Source organism: Saccopteryx leptura, chromosome 3 (assembly GCF_036850995.1).
Source record: "Saccopteryx leptura isolate mSacLep1 chromosome 3, mSacLep1_pri_phased_curated, whole genome shotgun sequence".
Lineage (NCBI taxonomy): Eukaryota > Metazoa > Chordata > Mammalia > Chiroptera > Emballonuridae > Saccopteryx > Saccopteryx leptura.
The window spans coordinates 233,798,507-233,810,811 of record NC_089505.1 but is presented as its reverse complement, the minus strand read 5'-3'; the positions used below and the strand labels follow the sequence as shown (position 1 = coordinate 233,810,811).

Below are 12,305 nucleotides of genomic sequence, written 5' to 3'. Positions count from 1 at the left end.
CCTATGTGCCCTGCCCGGGAATCGAACCCGGGTCCCCCACACGCCAGGCTGACGCTCTACCACGGAGCCAACCGGCCAGGGCTTCATCCGTATTTTAAATAATTACATAATTCTCATCATTTCCAAAGCCATTATCCTAACAAAGATCTTAGCACACCATCCTAACTTTACAAGAGTACTCAGTCTGTCCCCAAGTTCTAGGCTTACATTCTTTTTTCTGTCCTATGCTCAGTAGCAAAAACTGTTCTTAGTCAAATCATGAGAATCAAGACCTATTATAATTATTAGAGTATGTTTTTACATTAAACCAAGAACTCTAATATGTTGTTTTAAAGAATTCCACCAATTATCCACACCTTATCTGTGATTCAGACATAGTCTCTTAGTGCTTTAGTTTATACTACTGTACTGCGGCATGGAAAACCTTTTAGCTTTTACTAAATCATGACACCCTTCTGCCTCCAAGTTCTGGCTATGCTTCTCTTCCAGTCACTCCCTTATAATAAGTTTTTCATGGTCAATATAAGATCTACTTATCTAAATTATTTTTCATTTCCCTTAGCTGTGAAAAGCTGGGCTACATAACTCTAGTTATTTCAAATAATATTCTGTCTTTTAAATCATCAATTAAATATTAAACTGAGTTCAATGGGTATAATTTTAAAGTTAACTGCATTTTATTCATTTCTAACCTTTTAAAAACATTAGTCTATTTAATGCATATAGTATAACTCTATTAAATAAAATCTGATTTTATTCACCATTCTGGATAACAAAGAAAGGACAAATCAATATAGAAGACTTGATCAAGTACTATCATAATAAATATTTACAATCAGCCCTATTCACATCTTAAACATGTCATAGCATTATTCCTTTTTTCTTTAAACTTGACAATTTTCTAAAAACAAAATCGACCACCTATAGAAATTACAAAGGTTTAAGCAACAAAGCATAAATCATTTGGAAGAGCTGGGCTATTTCCCCATAGACTAAAACTGTATCTTCAAACACTGATTTTTTTTAAAACCCCTTTCCACTTTTCAACTAAAATTATGAAGGGAGAGTTCATCAGAAACTGGAAAGTAAGAAGATAATGAATGGGCTAGGAGAGTAAAAAGCTGTTTCTTGACAACCCCTGCACACACACCTAAAGAAAGCAAAAACCACACAATACATCTCCCAACCCTATCCCATCATGCTCACCATTGGTAAATGGCGTTAAGGGTTGAAGTATGCCCCAGCCCCCAAAAGATATATCAAAGTCTTAACCTCCAGCACTTGTGATTGTGATTTTATTTGGAAGGAGAGACTCTGTATAGATGTAATCAAGTTAGGATGAGGTTATACTGAGTTAGGATGTGCACTGATTCAATTTGACTCATATTCTTATGAGAAGAGACCGGATACAGACACTCAAAGGGAGAACACCATATGAGGACAGAAGCAGAGACTGAAATACTGAAACTAAACTGAAAGTCAGGGGACACCAGAGAATGCTAGCAAACCACCAGAAACATGGAAGGGGACAGGAAGGATTCCTCCAGGTTTCAGAGAAACAATGGCCTTTCTAAGACCTTGCTTTTAGACATCAAGCCTCCAGAACTGTCAGAATTCATTTCTGTTGTTTGAAGCGACAGTTTGTGGTACCTTACCTTATTACAGTGGCCCTAGGAAACAGATAAAAAAGAAGACATGTGTACCCCCTTTCTGAGAAATAATAAATTTTATAAACTATTTATTAATGTATTCTGCATCCAAAGTTGGCTATTAGATCACTGAAAAATTATTCAACCTCCAAGATAGCCCATAAGAACATGGGCAGAAGCCATTCAAATCCACGCTCAGAGTAAAATTTAGTCATCCAGGTCCCAGCCTTCCAGAATCTCAAGTTTCTCTAATGACCACTGGCCCCAAAGTAGGCAGGGTTGCACTGTCAACAATTTGAGAAGTAAAAAGCAGCCTCCCTGAGTGCTGAGGAAAAGAGACACATTTCCAAGAGGATCTGATACCCCAAAGATTAATCCCAATGGGTTTTCAAAGGCTGTCATGTTCTGGTTGACAGAAATTGTTTGTGAAGACTTCCCTTCCATGTAAGACTGGGGAGTGAGCCAGAAGTGGAAGGAGGCAGAAGACACTAGACGGGAACACTGGAGTTCTGCAATGGCAGCAATTAGAAATGGCATTGAGGCAGTGAGCCGTGGACACCGCACTGTGTGCATCAGATGAGGAGAGTAAAAAATAAAGAGGGGCAGGTCTGTAGCATGGAAGGTATCAAGTATCCTTTTTTGTCTCACCTCTAATGGGCACACTCTCGCTGGGACACACAGAAAACCTAGGTCAGACTTGGCTGCATATGTTGGCAATATTCAGGGTGATATTGCTCATTGGAGCAAGCCAAGCTCAGGGATATCAAGCATACAGTAGCTCACTATATACTCAGTAACTCTGGCAGTCACCTTGAAGAAGACTTAAAAATGACTGAAATGTCTGGCAATTTCTCCACCTATGTTGACAGATTGATTCTACCTACAAAATCCATTGCTACTCCAAACATAAAATTAGCATATAAAATACGACTGAAAAACAAAAAACAGATCCATCAATGCATCTGTTATATATGACTTTTAAAACAAATAATTTAAAGATGGAATTTTTACTGTTATTTTTTCTAGAATTCCAATAAATGAAAAATAGTAAAATGTTGTTTATAAATAGAACATGGCCTAGTGTGATATATAGAACTTATCTTTAATACTCCCAAAATAGCACCACTGATATTTGTTGAATTATATTCGTACTGAGTATCCATTATGTGTCAGGTACTAGGCTAGTTGATAATAATAATAGTGTCAATACTGCTTAATGTATGTCTATCTCCAAGACCCCTATGGCCTAATAAATACTTAATCAAAGTTATCCCTGAGGCCACAGGGAAAACTGAAATGACAAAAAATATTGAAAAAGATGCTAAGTCAAGGCAGATGATTATAAATGCAGCCAAGGGAGGATTTTATAAAGATAAGGAATATCACTTAGAAGGGAGAGTTTCTTTAGTATTCGAGTCATTGTCTAGAAAATACATACAATGTAATCTACTTGCAGGAAAAAAGACACTAATCTAAAACCTAATTCCTGCCAGTCATTGTTTTAGGAAAACAAATTCCAGGCAACCATTAGAACTATGTTAGGTTAGATATTTTTAAGATATGCAACCAAAATCAATTACAACATGAGAGTTCATATTTGTGATGATATCCCCAAGGCATTAAAAAAGATGTTTCACTACATTATGAAATTACATTAAATACATTATAAAAACTTTTATCATAATCCCATCTAAGCAACAGAAACCAGGAATAAAACTAATTTAAAGGATAGAATCTTTTACAAAGGAAATTATAAAACTATTGAAATATATAAAACAAAACATGATAAAGTGGAGAAATATACCTTGATAATAAATATGACTCAATATTTAAAGATGAAAATCATTTGCATGTTGATCTATAAATTTAATGGAACCATAGTCAAAACCGCAACATAGTTCTCTTATAGAGAAACTAACAAGATGATACTAAAATCAGATTGAGGGACAAAGGGCCAATAAAGAACAGCCAAGATGGTTCTAAAGAATAACAGACAAGGAATGAGGTCTTGTCCTGACATATGTCAATATTTTTTTTTTTTTTTTTTGTATTTTTCTGAAGCTGGAAACGGGGAGAGATAGACAGACTCCCGCATGCGCCCGACCGGGATTCACCCGGCACGCCCACCAGGGGCGACGCTCTGCCCACCAGAGGGCGATGCTCTGCCCCTCCGGGACGTCGCTCTGCCGCAACCAGAGCCACTCTAGCGCCTGGGGCAGAGGCCAAGGGGCCATCCCCAGCGCCTGGGCCATCTTTGCTCCAATGGAGCCTTGGCTGCGGGAAGGGAAGAGAGAGACAGAGAGGAAGGAGGGGAAGGGGGTGGAGAAGCAAATGGGCGCTTCTCCTATGTGCCCTGCCCGGGAATCGAACCCGGGTCCCCCGCACGCAAGGCCGACGCTCTACCGCTGAGCTAACCGGCCAGGGCCCATATGTCAATATTTATGAACCTTTGAGTAGTGAGGTTTTTTTTCATGCTCGCTGACCCCCTGGAGTAAGTTTGTTTGTTTGTTTTTCAAATAATGAAGTCAGTCCAGTTAGAGTTTTATTAACTTAAAATCATGTTTGTTTGATAACCAGTTTATGGAAACAAGAAAAACATATATTTGCCTTTTTTTAATGTTGCCTTACACATTTTTAAAATCAATCAATTGTACTCTGGATGGTCAGGAGGCATGAGGACGTACATGAACGTTCATACTACTCAAAGGGTTGATACGCTATGGTGATGAAGTCAGAGTGGTGCATACGCAGAGACTGAGCAATGGAATCAAAGGGAATGCCTTGCAAAACTCCAACTTATCTCTGCAAATATGACAGATGATAAACAGGAGATAGATGAACTGTTCCACTGGTGCTAAATATTAACTACAAATAGGAAATGAATAATACTAGATCCTAATTCACTAAATAAGAATCAAAGATAGAAACAAAGGTAATAGCAAAACTATTAAACATTTAGAAAAATATTTAGGAATATGTACTTATGATCATTTTTAAATAACACAAAACATTCAACAAAAAAATCGATAAAATTAATTAAATTATTATTTTTAAATATTTTCATAAGACATAGACTTGAACAAGTTGAAAATATTAGTAACAGGAATACATATTTGCCAAAAACACATAAAATGCAAAAGTTTGAGTATCTAAAATATAAGTATAGCTATTTTAAATGAAGAAGAACAAACATCAGTATAAAACTAATCAAAGAAAATGAATGACAGTAGGCCCAAATGGTTGATAAATATGTAAAAAGCAAGACAAAGTAATAGAATTTAAAATAACAGTAAGTTACAATTTTGTACCCATTAGATTGGGGGGGGGGGAATATAAAACACTGATAAAATTTAGCCACGATAACGAAAACAGGGTATCTTATATAACACTGGGAGGCTCGTTCCCGGGATCAGCTGCGGCGGTGGCTGCGAGTGACTCTGCAGTGTCTCCGGCTCCGCATGTGAACCATGCTGACTGACAGTGGAGGCGGCGGCACCTCCTTTGAGGAGGACTTGGACTCCGTAGCTCCGTGATAGAAGAAGACATAGGTACTAAACTCATGGACCTGGGTTTTAAAGAGCATTTTATGAATTTGACTCCAAAGGCAAGAGAAGGAAAGCAAAGATAAATGAATGGGACTACATCAGACTAAGAAGTTTTTGCTCAGCAAGAGAAACTGACAACAAAATAAACAGACAGCCAACTAAATGGGAAATGATATTTTCAAACAACAGCTCAGATAAGGGCCTAATATCCAAAATACACAAAGAACCCATAAAACTCAACAACAAAGAAACAATCCAATAAAAAAATGAGAAGAGAACATAAACAGACACTTCTCCCAGGAAGAAATACAAATGGCCAACAGATATATGAAAAGATGCTCATCTTCATTAGTTATTAGAGAAATGCAAATCAAAACTACAATGAGATACCACTTCACACTTGTTAGATTAGCTATTATTAACAAGACAGGTAATAGCAAATGCTGGAGAGGCTGTGGAGAAAAAGGAACCCTCATTCACTGTTGGTGGGAATGTAAAGTAGTATAACCATTATGGAAGAAAGTATAGTGGTTCCTCAAAAAACTGAAAATAGAACTACCTTATGACCCAGCAATCCCTCTACTGGGCATATACCCCCAAAACTCAGAAACATTGATACATAAAGACACATGTAGCCCCATGTTCATTGCAGCATTGTTCACAGTGGCCAGGACATGGAAACAACCAAAAAGCCCATCAATAGATGACTGGATAAAGAAGATGTGGCACATACACACTATGGAATACTACTCAGCCATAAGAAATGATGACATCGGATCATTTACAACAAAATGGTGTGATCTTGATAACATTATACGGAGTGAAATAAGTAAATCAGAAAAAAACAAGAAATACATGATTCCATACATTGGTGGGACATAAAAACGAAACTAAGAGACATGGACAAGAGTGTGGTGGTTACGGGGGGGGGGGGGGGGGGGGCGGGGGGGGGGCGGGGAGGGAGGGAGAGGGGAAGGGGGAGTGGAAGGGGCACAAAGAAAACTAGAGAGAAGGTGACGGAGGACAATCTGACTTTGGGTGATGGGAATGCAACATAACTGAATGACAAGATAACCTGGACATGTTTTCTTTGAATATATATACCCTGATTTGTTGATGTCACCCCATTAACATTAATAAAAATTTATTTATAAAAAAAAATAACAGTAGGAGGAGTATAAAATGTTAGTACTACTTTAGAGATTATTTTCACAGTATTTAGTAAAGATGAATAGTAGATACCCTAGGACTCAGAAATTCTACTTTTAGTTAGCCTGTAAGAGAAAAACAAAACATAAAAAAAAAAAAAAAGACAACTCACTGGCTTTTCTGGATGACCAGCAAGGAGGAGCAAGAAATTGACACAGTAAATGGAAAGAACTTTCCCACCAGCCCTCTAGGGCGGCTGCAATCCCCACTTTCGGCTGAAGGATGTATTGTCTGGAAGAGGTAACGGTTACGGGAATGAGTTCTCAGCTGACAGATGTGACTAAAATTCACTCTGTCTGGAAAGAGAGAGGAATGCTGAGAGCACTGCCTTTGACTGCACAAGGAGTCTGACAAAGATAGGTGTTCCCATGTCCTAGAAAAGTAAGAAGACACTGCATTAATTCCCAGGCTAATTCCCAGAGGGACAGAGAGCAGAAGAGGAGCTGGGGCAGTGACACTGAGAGACAGATGTCTGTTGCTCATTATTTGGCCTAAGGCCAGCATACCCTTTAAAGTAACAATATTTTTCATCACCACATTTAAAACATTCTTGAGATCCATGGAATCAGGCTATACATCTTAAGCTTTTGAGTAAATTCTCAGAATCTGATTCCAGAAGACAGTTCAGTTGATCACACACCCTAGATAATTTCTTGTTTGTATTTGGTGAGCTTCCAAATTTATATATACATTAATATATTTACAAATCTACCTTTCCTAAGGGCTTAATGTTGGCTAATGAGTTCCATTTCCTGGTACCAAAACAATCAAAAAGGGGTAACTTTTTGATTTATATTCAATAAAAAGAGAAGCCCAAGGAAGACCTAAAACTTATAAGAGTCATGTAAACACAATGGTTGGTGGAGACATGGCTGGGTATACTGTGGGCACTGCCACATCTGTTACTGGCACCATGGAATAACCACTCAAGGCCTTGTGTGGGCTCACAAGAAGCCTTTGACAAATGATCGTTCCGTTTAATAGTCAACGGATTCAGGAACGCACGGACTGTGACGGAATGCTGAAATGAAACTGCAGACAGGCGGCTTTTGTTTGGATGCCTAGGAAAGCAAAGAGCCAGAGCTCCGTCTCTTCTCAGGTCTCTGCCAGAAGAACAAAGCATGATATGACAATGCCTGGAGTACTTATATAAAGATAATGGCCAGAGACTGCACACCAGGAAAATGCCAAGTTCGTGAAAGGGAAGGAAAGACAAAAACCAATGCCCATGCAAATGGAGCGATATTTCTGAAGGAAAGCATATTCGTATTTTGGCGGTCAAAAAAATAACTCTCTGAGACGAAGTGAAGGGAAATGCACAGTGACACATTGTGACTGTGACAGATCTGCAATGCTGTACAGAGTCCCAGATTAGTAAATGTTTTATAAAAATGAGGGAGGCCTAGATCCAAGTCAGAGCATTTACCACAGGGGAGTAATCAAGTATTGTTTCAGATAATAGCTATGGAACACTTTCAAGTTCCTCAAAGTAGTGGAGCACTGTTTCCTTCCACACTCTGTTGCATACTGAATGTGGCCACAGGCAAAGTAGGCCATCCATTTCAGAAATGTGCCAACAGTGATAAATGCGGTTGAACTTGGTGGTGCATCACAGAGCTAGCAAGCACAGGACCCAACTGAGAAGCTTGATTATGAAATGATGATGGGCACTTTATTGTAGAGCCGAAACTTGAGAAAAAGCCAAATGTTTTCAGAAACAGGTAAACTACAATATGCCTGAGAAGATAATTGGAGAAAACTGAAAATGTCAAGTTGCAAAAAGAGAAAACGAAAGCAAACAAAATGCAGGAATTGTGAATCATCTGTGTGAAATTTGTTGGTGTACTTATAATGAATTAGGGGTCACAATAATGAGGAGATGAAAAGAAATATTGGAATGGAAACTTTTTGTTTTGTTTTGTTTTGTTTTTACAGAAACGAGAGAGTCAGAGAGAGGGATAGACAGGGACAGACAGGAACTGAGAGATGAGAAGCATCAATCATTAGTTTTTCGTTGCAACACCTTAGTTGTTCATTGATTGCTTTCTCATATGTGCCTTGACCACGGGCCTTCGGCAGACTGAGTAACCCCTTGATTGAGCCAGCGACCTTGGGTCCAAGCTGGTGAGCTTTTGCTGAAACCAGATGAGCCTGCACTCAAGCTGGCGACCTCAGAGTCTCGAACGTGGGTCCCTGGCATCCCAGTCCGATGCTCTATCCACTGCGCCACCGCCTGGTCAGGCTGCAAACTTTTTTTTTTAATTGAAGGGTATTAGACTATAATTGCTCTGGTGATGTTTGTTTCAGAAACGTGTACACTTTGTGAATAAACACTGAGAACAAAAGAATCAACTAGCACAGTGATGGTAGAAATTAGACAGGAGGCATGAGGAAGGAGCTGAATTATCAGTGACTTCACAACAATCTTTATAAAGTAAAAGCTGGAGTGATATTCAAACAAGTTATATTTCTCATTATGATTTTGGAGTCAAATTGTATTGACAAAAATGGGAAACAGTTCAATGGTTCTTAAGCTATGTAATGCAACACAGACAGAAAACGACCTTGTTCATCCACAAATAAAAATCTAAAAACAAAAATCATAGGGGTTTGAAAACAAATTCTGATTGTTAGCATTAGGGAGCTGAATGCTAAGAGGCCTCCGAAGAAATGGTTTATAAATATGATTATATAAAGGTGGCTTAGGGGGAAATAATGGGGGGGAAAAACTGAGAAGTAACTATGATATGCTTCAAGGAGAAAAAAACATTTTCCTGATTCCCAAATTTATTTAATATTATTTAGTCTAATGACAAAAATCAATATTTAATAGCTCTTACAAAAAAAATCTACTTTACTTGAGAAACATAATTTATTTATAAGAAGAAAATAGTTTTGTTTATTTTCTAAAATGATTAAGCAAAGGTATATTAATTAAGTATATTTAATATACTTAATTAAACAATTAAGTATATTAATTTGGCCTGTTAGGTTCATATCGACCAAAGGACAGAGTGATTCATGGCTTTCAAAATTATGCGTTTAAAAAAGGAAAAAGAGGGGTGGGGATGAGGAGTGGCAATGTGTCACCTTTGTAATTAAAAGCACTGAAAGACAAGGCAGTTACCACTAGTGCCTTCTTCAACTATCATAAAATAATAATTCTAATATTTCATAAAAACCCATTCTACATAATAGCACACTTGCTACTCTGGCAGGGCAGAATAATAAAATAATGCGTTTGGGGATGCACAGGATAACTTTCTGGAAATGTCAGAGCACGGTAATAAGAATGGGCATTGGATCAAACCTGGGCAGGTGGAATTTAATTTGTGGGCAACATAAACACCAGAGCCATCCTTTTTACAGCTTGCATTTATCATTTTGAATAGCAGCCTGGAGCTCTCATTTTCTGTTTCCTGCTTCTAGACCAGCTTGTCAGACACCTCAGGCAAGGAGCCATAATGCTTTCATTATCTCCCTGGGGTGGGTCACAATGTCAAGTGCAGGTAAACATTAAATAAATGCTCCTGGGTGATGAGAGCCAAGATCACGCCTGGACAACACTTAAGTTTCCCATGGGAGTCCCAGGATTCTTGTTTTAGTTTTGAAATTTGTCATTTTTATGTATTTCTTGTCCACGCCACCTCCTTTTTTAGGAGTCTGCTGGCCCACGATGCACCTGCTCTCTCACCCATTCCACTGTGTAGCAGGTGCAATGGGCCTGGCCACATCCCCTCAGACCTCCCTTAGCCTTGGGCACCTGCTTCCAAGTCAGCAGCAGCAGGACTCTCCCTGGGCCTCTCTCTGGACTTCAGAGTGGAAGTGGTAGAGAAATAACTCAACTCTATACCCACTACGAGCCCATAACCAAGGATAGACAAGAGCTGATCATTTTCTGCATGTGTCCTCCATCTCTTTTAGACCTTTCAGTAGGATTACTCCCAGTTGGATTCTACACTGTGTTTCAGAGGTTTTGTGTTACTGCAGAAGCTGGCGCTGGCTCCCTGCCCTTGACTGTCTCTGTCTACAGTTCCCTGTCACTGTTTTCTGGGATCATTTCCAAAATTAATTTCTTCTAGTGGAATCCTTACTCAAAGTCAACTTATGGGGCAATGAAACAGACATACTTTAATCAATCTGTTATTAAATAATGGAATAAGGTCACATTTACCTTACAGTACATTTAGGACAGCATGCCTTACCTGTTTTTGAATATTCTGTATCTTAAGATCATTATCTAAGGAAACACAAACTGCACATTTTAAAAATAGAAATAAGTAAGTAGGTGAATAAAAAGTATTTTTACAGGAGTGGATTATTTACATAAAGAATAAGCAGATTCCCACTGTATTTTTCCTGAAGAGCCGCCTCTGATCTCCACATGTATAGCATGTTCTTTCAGAGGGGTCAGATCTCAACTGTCTTCATCTTCAAGCTGAAACCGGCCTCTCTCAAAAAACTTGCAGGAGTGGCTAACGGAAGGGTGCCAAATGTTTCACTGACACACATCAGTAAGGCCATTAAGTAAGGAGTCACTCTTGTTGAAGCTTTTTGAGAATTCTTCAGTCCATCTGAAAAATATAATCAGTTCATCTGGGAAATTCAAACAACTATCCCAGTTCACATCAGTCGTTCTCAGGGTATCAGAATGACCTGGAAGGCTGTGCAAACACAGAATTTCGGATTCAATACATCTGTTGTGAGAAAGAGAATTTGCATTTCTAACAACTTTCCAGGGTATGCAGATGCTGTTAGTGGAGGAACTGCACATTGAAAACCATAACTGAAGACAATTCTTACAATCTTCTTCCAAATATTGTATCTCAAAAATTCAACAGACTCCTCTGCACTATTTTCAGTAAACACAACCAACAGCAGACACCTTTTTCACTATGATTTTTCTCCCTTCTGATTTACTGGCTGCCTGAAAGACAGTGCTATTACTTTATAACTAAGCCTTTATTGTGGATTCTTTCTTGACTGCTAAAGTCACCTTCTCCTGTAAGCCATCCCTCTGTACAGTAAAAATAAATTCTCTACATTTGGTCAACAACAAAGGTAATTTTCTGCCAGGCAGTGAATGTGACAGATCAGGTCCCCACACTAAGTTGTATTTACATTATTTTGTATGCTCTAGTTTATAAATGAACATAAATAAAGTGTTATAGTGATCAGAATGGTTATATCTCAAAATAGTGCATCTTAAATTTAGTTGGCAAAAGCATTTGCAATATGTTGAAAGTGTTGTTTTTATATAGAAACAATATATCAAAAACAAAGGACCTTCAGATTATTTCAATATAAGTACTTGAAATGAAAAATTATCAAACATACAAGATCCTTAACAAAAAACAATTGATGCAGAAGGTTATTATCTTCTCATAGCTTTGTTTAACCTCCTATGTAAGTCATCGTGTATACTCTCAACATTTATAACACAGTATAACTAAAAGGCAATTACTTAGGAAGAAATCGATAGAGAAAATAATACACAAAGGCATTTTTCAGGTCAGGAACATAATAAGGTTTTAGGTGCACTAGATGAAAATTATAAAAATATAATTTGGTTTTCAGAAAAAAAAATAATGTACTAATACCAATCTATTTTGATACAACTCTAATTCTGTAGACCTTACACAGGGTTGCTGGTATTTACCATGCAATGCATCTGGCATGCCTACATGACAGTGTGATAATCATTCTCCCTCATTTCAGAGCATTTTTTGCTTTTATAAATTATTGTTTCTCTTGTTGAAGCATAAGAGTAAAACAAATCACATAATTATGCCCAAGGGTGTGGAAACACATATTCATTTCAAGGGCAGCAACAGAGTTCTTTAGCTACAGAAAAAGTGTCTACGTGTATGCCAATTGTAAAGCCTACTTCTGTTTCTAGTTG

At 38.1% G+C, this 12,305-nt stretch overlaps 1 protein-coding gene and 1 non-coding gene across 5 annotated transcripts in view; both read right to left on the bottom strand.

Moving 5' to 3' along the window:
- Window positions 1-12,305, bottom strand: part of CTNNA2 (catenin alpha 2) — a 1,214,276-nt gene that overhangs the window by 844,927 nt on the left and 357,044 nt on the right. The gene's annotated exons all lie outside the window — the stretch shown is intronic.
- On the bottom strand, window positions 3,999-4,074 carry TRNAA-UGC (transfer RNA alanine (anticodon UGC)). Its single transcript has one exon. It is a non-coding gene; the product is annotated as a tRNA-Ala (tRNA).